Here is a 10,064-nt window from a genome sequence, read left to right on the forward strand (position 1 = left end):
CCGACCTAGGTTGTTGATGCAGGGCCTTCTTTTCTAAAGAGGGATTTTTTCTAGTCAAATCCGGATGAGTTTGTCGGTGATTCGAAAGAGCCACTTAAGGCTGATGAGTGGTTGGAACAGATGACTAAGACATTTGAGATGCTTGGCATCGAAGACGGGGCATTGAAGGTGGCCTTGGCATCTTTCCAGCTTAAAGGGGATGCGGGTCAGTGGTGGAAGTTCATGAGGGGTCGTCTTGGTGGCACATGAGAGGCCTTTGTAGATGCTTTCCAGGAGAAGTTCTTATCTCCAGCTGTCAGGAAGAAGCTGAGGGACTAGTTTTGTTAGCTTAAGCAGCTGAGTTCTTCAGTGGCAGAGTTTGAGGTCGCATTTACTAGTTTATCCAGGTTCGCACCTGAGCTTGTGGCGTCTGAAGAACGTCGTTGTCTGGAATTTGAGAGGAAGTTGAGGCACGGGCTCAAGATGAGAGTTGGGGGTTCTATGACCCGGGAGTATGGGCGCCTTGTGGATGTTGCGGCCCATATGGAGATCATGATGCATGAGGAGGAGGAGAGGATGAGGGGCTCCAAGAGGAGTCAGGATGGTCAGGGGGACGGTAGGAGGCAGAGGGGCTCTAACCCTCAGTAGTCCCAGGGTGCATTTGCTAGATCGTCCTTTCCAGTGCCGAGTGCAGGCTCGGGGAAAGGCAGTCAGGGAGACGTTACATGTTACAAGTGTGGTTAGTTGGGCCACAAGTCTCCAGCTTGCCCGCAGAAGGGAGGAGGTCAGAGGGCAGCTTCATCTTCGGCTCGACCTTAGAGCCAGAGTCAGGGTAGAGGCCAGCCGCTCTCTTGTTACCAGTGTGGTCAGGCGGGGCACCTGAAGAGGTTTTGCCCGCAGTTAAGTGCGATATTGGGTGCGTCTGGTTCTAGGCAGACGTAGAGTTTTCAGCCAACACAGTCAGTACAGGCCTCGAGGGCCAATCAGGGGGCTTCATTGTCTCAGTCTGTGCAACGGCCTTTTGCTCCTAGGGGTGAGCAGGTAGATCAGGGGCTTACTGGGCGTGTGTATGCTGTTACCACGCATGATCTAGTACCGGCTCCATCTGTTGTGAGAGGTACCTTTTTGTTTTGCAACTCAGTTGCCAATGTGTTGATTGATACAGGTGCATCTCATTCCTTTATATCTGCTGCATTTGCATCTGTTTTGGGACTGGAGTTGGCACAGTTAGCATCTCCTATTTGTGTAGTATCACCTGTTGGAGGTGAATTGATTTTGAAACAAGGGTGTAGAGGGTGCGATATAGAGGTCGCCGACCGCCGACTTCCATTTTCTTTTGTAGTTATGGCTATGTCGGGTTTTGATGTTATTTTGGGTATGGACTGGCTATCGTCATACCTGTTAGTTATTGATTGTTACCGCCGGAGGGTCACAGTATGTACCTTGAGCGGGGATTGTTTTTATTTCTTGGGGGATCGGGTTGGTAGTGTGTTGCCACCGGTGTATGATCCGCAAGGGCGGAGTGAGCTTAGTGGTCTTCTCGCTAGCTGTATGAGTAGTGAGTGTGATGAGACCCGGGTTGAGTTACCGAGAGTGGTTTGTGAGTATTCAGATGTTTTTCTCGAGGATCTTGTTAGTTTGCCACTACATTGAGAGATCGAGTTCTCTATTGATTTAGTGCCCAGCACAGCGCCGATTTCTATGGCACCTTATCGTTTTGCCCTAGCTGAGTTGAGTGAGCTGAAGATTCAACTCCAGGAGTTGCTAGATAAGGGTTTTGTCCACCCTAGTGTTTCGCCGTGGGGAGCACCGACCCTCTTTGCTAAAAAGAAAGATGGTGCCTTGAGACTTTGCATTGATTACCGGAAGTTGAATCGGGCTACGGTTAAGAATAAGTACCTTATGCCTCGTATTGACAATTTGTTTGACCAGTTGAAGAGGTCCCGTTGTTTCTCTAAGATAGACTTGAGATCGGGTTACCACCAGTTGAGGGTCAGCGAGGAGGATATTCCGAAGACGGCATTCCGTACGCGGTATGGCCACTATGAGTTTCTGGTGATGCCATTTGGGCTCACCAATGCATCGGCAGTATTTTTGGATTTGATGAACCGGATCTTCCGGGAATTCTTAGATCGTTTTGTAGTCGTTTTCGTGGACGACATTCTGATTTATTCACCGTCTAAGGAGGAGCACGAGGAACACTTGAGAGTGGTGCTTGAGTTGCTTAGAGCCCATAGGCTGTATGCCAAGTTGGGAAGTGTGAGTTCTGGCTAAGAGAGGTTAAATTCTTATGCCACGTGGTTTCCGGGGAAGGGGTGTTTGTTAATACATCCAAGATTGAGGCAGTGCAAGATTGGGCACAGCCAAAGAGTGTTTTTGAGATCCGTAATTTTCTGGGATTAGCTAGGTATTACCATCGGTTTGTGAAGAATTTCTCCAAACTAGCTTCGCTGTTGACTAGATTGATGCGGAAATGGGTCAAATTCGTATGGAGTGAGACTTGTGAAAAGTCGTTCCAAGAGTTGAAAGTTAGACTTACCACCGCTCCAGTTTTGATTATTCTGGAGAGAGGTTTGGGTTATGCGGTTTATTGTGATGCCTCACGAGAGGGCTTGGGTTGTGTGTTGATGCAAGAGGGGAAAGTGATAGCCTATGGCTCGCGGCAGTTGAAAATACACGAGAGGAATTACCCTACACATGACCTAGAATTAGTAGCAGTGATATTTGCCTTGAAGATTTGGAGGCACTACCTTTATGGTGAGAGGTTCGAGGTGTTCTCAGACCATAAGAGTTTGAAGTACCTGTTTACACAGAGAGACTTAAATTTGAGGCAGAGGAGATGGATATAGTTCATCGAGGACTATGATTTCGAATTGCACTATCACCGGGAAAGGCCAATGTTATGGCCGATGCCCTTAGTAGGAAATCCATTAGTGATGTAGCTTGTATAGCTATCCGAGAGTGGGAAATGTTGGGTGCACTTGGCGAGTTTGATTTGCTTCTGGGCGAATCTGTTGAGGCTGTGGCCTTGTTTTCTGTTGTTGCGCAACCTACACTTGTGACTCGAGTGTTAAAGGCATAGAGAGGTGACCTTGAGGTAGAATCCCTCTGAGAGAAGATCTCCAGTGGGAAGGGTGAAAAGGGTTTGGCTGTGTATCCTGACGTGAGTGTGAGATACCGAGACCGTTTGTTTGTGCCGGAGTCTTGCCTAGAGGAGGTACTCCGAGAGTTTCACCCTTACGTCTTGCAGTGCATCCGGGAGGCACTAAGATGTATCGTGATTTGGATCGCCAGTTTTGGTGGCGGGGTATGAAGAAAGATGTGGTGGTGTTTGTGTCTAAGTACCTTACTTGTTAGCAAGTGAAGGCCGAGCATCAGAGGCCAGCGGGTTTGTTGCAACCTTTGCCTAGTGGAAGTGGGAGCATGTCACTATGGACTTTGTTATAGGTCTTCCGAGGACTCAGCGGGGTAGTGATGTTATTTGGGTGGTTGTAGACCGGTTGACTAAGTCGGCGCACTTTATCCCTATGCACGTGAGAGATTCGGTAGATTGTCGTACCGACTTGTATATTCAGGACATAGTGAGGTTGCATGGGGTCCCAGTGTCGATCGTCTCAAATAGAGATTCACATTTTATTGCGAGATTGTAGCAGAGTTTGCAAAGTGCTTTAGGCACTAGGTTGACCTTTAGCACGGCTTATCATCCTCAGACTGACGGGCAGTCCGAGCGTTCCATTCAGATCCTTGAGGATATGCTTCGAGGTTGTGTTCTTGACTTTTGTGGGTCGTGAGAAAGGCACTTGCCCTTGGTGGAGTTTGCCTACAACAACAGTTTCTAGTCGAGCATCGGTATGGCACCGTTTGAGGCCTTGTATGGCCGATCGTGTAGGTCTCCAGTTTGTTGGGCCGAGGTGGGTGATGCACCTTTGTTGGGCCCGGAGTTGGTGAGGGAAACGACGGAGAAAGTTGAGCTTATCCGTAGGAGGCTTGTTACAACCCAAAGTAGCCAAAAGAGTTATGCCGACCGTAGGAGGAAGCTTTTGGCATTTGAGGTGGGTGATCATGTTTTTCTGAAAATATCACCTAGGCGGGGTTTGATGAGGTTTGGGAAGAGTGGGAAGTTATCCCCTCGGTTTATCGGTCCCTTTGAGATCCTTGAGAGGATTGGGGAGGTTGCTTATCGTTTAGCTTTACCGCCACAGTTGTCCGGGGTGCATAATGTGTTTCATGTTAGTATGCTTCGGAAGTACGAGCCGGATCCATCGCATGTATTGGATTGGGCCGACTTAGAGGTTGATGAGGATGCCTCGTATAAGAGAGACCGGTTCGGGTCTTGGATAGGCGGGATCAAGCCTTATGAGGCAAGACCATTCCCTTGGTGAAAGTTTTGTGGAAGCATCACGGAGTGGAAGAAGCCACTTGGGAACGTGAGTTGGAGGTCCGTGAGAAATATCCAGACTTGTTTGTTAATGTGTAATCATGTATCGATAATTTGGTAATATTGATGAACTTTAAGAGCATTGAATATGTCTTAAGTTGTAAAACATTGTAAATATTTCGGTTTATGGAAGTTTATTTTAACATTGCATATGTTAATTCTATTTTAGAAATGCAAATATAATATTGGCATTGAATATGTTTTGAGATGCATGTTGATAATGCATATTGGAGATTATGTTGTAATTTGCCTCTGGGATAAAGATGGGATGACCGGTGATGGGTCAGGTTATGGAATGTTGGTTGGTAATGTTATTGAGAATTGAGGAAAACTTGTATCTAATTTCGGGGATGAAATTCCTTAAGGGGGGAAGGTTATAGCGATCCCGGTTTTCCCTTCCTTCGTTTATTGTATTCCGGACTTGGTTCTGTGGTTATGTTGTTGTCTTATTCTCATTTTCGTCCTTTACTCTTTGTATTTGAGTTTTGGGTTGTGTTGGGCAGGTTTGGAACAGGTTGGTTGTGTTTAGAAACCAAAAGTTGATGCCCAGATTTTGGCCTTCACGCTCGAGCGGGGCTTTTGACGCTCGAGCGGGCCCTTTGTTGTTGTTTATCCGCTCGAGCGGGCGTTTTGACGCTCGAGCGTGAATATTCATCTCCCAGTATTTTCTCTGCAGGTCATCGTACGCTCGAGCGGGAGTTTTGACGCTCGAGCGGGCCCTTTCGATTTTGTTTCTCCGCTCGAGCGGGGAGTCTGACGCTCGAGCGGGGACCATGGTTTGCAAAATTTCTGGGAGTGTGCATCTGGTGCTCGAGCGGCGCTTTGACGCTCGAGCGTGAGTCTGTGTCTAATACTCGAGCGGGGCGACTTGTATATCAGTCCAAAAAGTGACATTTTGGATCACTTTTTGATTTTCTTTCTCTCTCTTACTTTTTCAAAACCTCCATTGGAGAGCACTTCACTCTAAAAACTCCAACTTCTCTCTAGGGTTTGATCTAGTAGGAATGATCTTTTATCCTTGGGCCTTTGTAAAAAGTGCGGAGCTTGTTGAGGCCTACATTTTGATTCGAAAATATTGGGGTTTGGAGCACTTTCAAGTTTCTTCATTTTCTCCTTTAAGCTCTGAATTTGAGGTAGGGATAACTATTCATTTTTATGGTCTTTGACATAAACTATTGGTCATTTTGATGTAATGTTGAAGTTGGATAATTTTGAGTGTTAGGGTTTCAAAATGAATAAAGAGGGGTTTGGCTATTTTGACTCATAAATGTGTATCTTGGGTCTTAAAATGATGGTATTGATGTTGTTGATGATATATGGGACCTTTGGGTCATTGTAGAGAAAAAAGGGAAGAAAGCCCTAAATTGTTGTATGAATTAATTTATATAATTAATTTGGGAATGTTATGGAAATATGAAATTGGTTTGGAAATAATGAAATTAGCTCATTATAAGAGGGAATGATGAAATTGGATTTATTAATCGCTCACTTATGAAATTGTTGTCAAATTATTTGTTGATGCATTTATTATCTGTTTAGAAATAAATTGCTTTGGGCTATCGATGGAGGATAGTCGTGATTTTTGTAGACAATGCATGATGATTAGGCGAATTAAAACCTATCAATTGATTATGTCATCGAATATGACGGTTGGAATAATACATCAAATTTATGTATTGACTGCTCATGTATATGATATGTGTTTATATACATTGTGTTGTGTAGGAGGAGATAGGGGATGCACTCCACGGTTTATGGGAGGATAGGGAATGGACTCCTAAATCGGATTTTATTTGGGAAGAGATAGGGGATGAACTTCATCGATACAGCAAATCTGTGTATCATTTATGAAGTATGAAAGTGTTTTAATGTGTTATTGATACAGCGAATTTGTGTATCATTTGTGAATTATAGAAGTGTTTTGATATGAGTTATAGTCTCATTAAATTATTGGCCAGGTTCTGAGCCTTATTCATAAATTAAGAACTTGATAAGTAATGGAAAATGGAATGAAACATGGACATATTTGTCATGGAATTGAAATGTGTTATAAGTTGGTATACATGAGTTAAACATTTATCGAATGCTAATATTTTAGTTATTGCTCATATTATGCTTAGCATATCTCTACTGGGCATTGGCTCACCCTATATGGGACATCATTTTTCAGGTTCAGGTATTATGCCACCTCCAAGGACATAGCTTGGGAGGTTCTGGGAGTTGAAGACTCTTTTTTTGTTGTTTTGTTATCATTTGATGCATTACATGTAAATTCAAGCCAAGGGCTTAATATGTATTTGAGTTAGTACTCTCTTCTTGTAACCAAGTGTTGGCTTGGAAAGTTGTAAGCCCGTAGGGTATTTACTTTTATTGTCAACATGTAATACTTTTGTAATGAATACTCTGATAAATGGAAAGATGTTTATTTCTCTTAAGTCTATGCATGTCAAGATTATTGGGTTTTATGTATTATTTTGAGGGCGTTACAAATGGCTCGTTTGGAATGTTTCTAATATATAGTTTTTTTAAAATTAAAAATTTGTTGTTAATAAACTTGAAATAGCTGGTCGTATCATAAAGAAAATACCACTATTTTAATCATTATCAACAATGCCTTAGGCTAAGTTTGGATGATAAAAATATTGATGGGGATTTCAAGTTCCCATTATATATGCGTTTGGAACGAATTAAAACAAAAAAGTAATCCCTCATTATATATATTTGAGTTTTGTTGACTTATTCCTACGAAGGAAAATATCATAAATGCGAGCGTGTCAGTGAGGATTGAAAAATCCTTATACATTAAGTTCAAGCCAATTATCAAGCGATTGCGTTGACGGTTCTTCTGCGTCAGCAAAGAGGACTTCAAAATTGCCAAAGTGTAGAGAAAAGAAAAATTAAAAGAAGAATGAGGGAGATGGAGAAAGATGATTGAGTGAACAATCAAAGTAATAATTACGTATCTCTACTCTTATGCTTCGAAAGGAAGTGTATAAAATACTTTGAAAATGAAATGTTGGAAATAAATGCTTCGAAATATAAATCTATGTCAAACTACTCCTAAGATAAGGAAAATGACAAGAAATATTGAAATCAAGTGTTTTTTATTTGAATTTTGGATCCTTTACAATATAGCTATGAATGACTATTTATAGGCAAATATTTGTAGGAAATAACTACCCAATAACCACCTAAAACTACCCACTCTTCCATCTTCATTCCCACAATGTTACATATCCCTCCATGTCTTCATGACTTCCTTTAACCTCCAATTCATGCTCCATGTTCTCCATTTAATTCTCCATCATGTTTTCATATTTCATAACTTCTCATAACTTCCAAATGAGTAGGAGGATGCCACATGTCTTGCAATTATATAAATAATAAATAATAAATAATAAAAAAAATTACAGATTTATGGTGCCAACAAGTTTCAAGACAGCTATCTAAAGATTTTTGTAAGTATGGCCTTTTGAAATTGTTTTATGTCACCAACACTAAAAAATGAACATAATGTAGAAAACATACGTGGTTAAAACATTTTCAAAACTTCTTCTCAAGAAAGGTCTACAGAATTAGCCTATTTTCAGCAAATTATTTTGTACTGTTTTTGAGATTTTCAAACACTAGTCGATTGAAAAATAAAAATTGTTACTTAATATATATGAGATAGGAGATTACGTGTATATATTTGAGAGAAATTGTCACGACCTAAACCCGCCCCTATGGGTTTAGTACTGCAACCGGCCAGTAATCCGAGATTATCGAAGGCCTGCTTAACAGTAATACAGTAATACAGAGCACAGGGGCTGGCGGAAGCCAAAATAGTAATTAAAAGATGTCCAATGAGCTGTGACAGTTTGTATGCAAAAAGACTTTTCAATACACATGTATAATCAGTACCAAAACAGTATGTACAATATATACAATCATTCAGGACAAGGACTTAATCCCTAATAGAACAGTATAGTACAACATTATTCAGTCTATAAAGAACATAAACAAAGAGGCGGAAAACTAAAACACCCTAAGCAGCCTCAGCTTGAATAGTTCTGGAACCTCAAAGTGAGGCACAAAAGTTGACTTGACAAAATAGAAGTTAAGCTTGACGCCCTTAGCAACGGTCCGGTGCCTGAACACCTACATATATATATGAGCAGTGAGCTAAAACCCAGTGAATAACATATGCGTAAAGAGGTTAAGAATGAATGTCCTTTCAGTATTGAAAACAGTCATTTAAACAGTATATCAGTCATTCAGTTTGTGGCTCATAATTCATGTCATAACAGTCATTCAGAAACTATAATAGTCATATGTGGTACATCTAATAGCAAAGCAGTACCATAGGTCTTAACAGACCGAGCAGTCAATGATGGCCATCAGTAATGGTTCCAAACATGGGAATCGACAGAGATCTCTGTAACAGTAGCAGTAACAGTTCAGTAACAGTATATTGCTATGGATGCCACGAATACAGTTCACAAATAGGACAAATATTCATTCAGTAAACAGTGTCATTTCATAAAGCAGTACAGTCATTTGTTCAGAAAATAATCTCATTTGAACATATCTTTACAACATTGTTACTCACAGAGTTCTGGGCTACAGATAAGGTAGTACGCGTCCTCGGATGCCAACCCTACACAGTTACAAAGTGAACACACACTAAGCTACACAGTTGGGAAATAATAACTTAATCCCTAATTTGCCTCGGTGTGGTTCTACATCAATAACCTCATTAAGATGCCTTAAACTAGGCCTAAGAATGCCTAGAATGGAATGAGGATGCAAAGATGCACTTTAAAAATATTTTCAGAATTTTCAGAAAACAGAGGTCCCGCTCGAGCGGGGGACATGCAAACAAAAGTCTCCGCTCGAGCTTAAACTTTCTCGCTCGAGCTGACTGCAAAAGTACTGGATGTGTGAAAACCACGCTCGATGGCGCTCGACACCCGTTCGAGCGTGTGACACAAGTACTCGCTCGAGTGTGCAAAACACCACTTGAGCGGACTGTAAACACAACAAAAGTGCTGGAAACACGAATTTCCCGCTCGAGCGCTACTTACCCCGCTTGAGCGGGAGTCCAAAATCTGGAATTTCCAAATTTAAACATCATGCTCAAAATCAAGTTTCAATATACCAAATTCGATCCTTTTGAGCTAATTTTCTGGAAAACACTTTAAAACTCATAATATAACATGATTTAAAGCTCAATTTGTAAAATCAAGGCCCAAAGGTGAGTCAATTAAACCCAATTTCAAACCAAACTTCAAGAACATACTTCAAATGTAACATGCATGTGCTCAATCAAATTTAAAGCTTCAATTACTCGCTCAAATGAGCTCAATTGCCTCAAAAACAAGATGAATTCATGGACTAAGCTCAAGATATGAACATGCATGTGAAATTTCATGAAGAACAACCTCAAAATGCAAGACCATGCACATGCATGCATGGATTAAGCTCCAATTTAACATTATTAGACTAAATCAAGACTCAATTCATCCACAAATCAAGAACCATGCAAGAACAAACTTGAATACATTAATAAGAGGTTGAAAATCCTACCTTAGGTTCTCAATTACAAGTCTAGAAGCTCAATTACAAGAATGGGAGCCCAAATATGCACTTATCCTTCAAATTTTCC

Source organism: Camellia sinensis, chromosome 14 (genome assembly GCF_055761805.1).
Source record: "Camellia sinensis isolate YWXY chromosome 14, ASM5576180v1, whole genome shotgun sequence".
NCBI classification, from domain to species: Eukaryota; Viridiplantae; Streptophyta; class Magnoliopsida; order Ericales; family Theaceae; genus Camellia; species Camellia sinensis.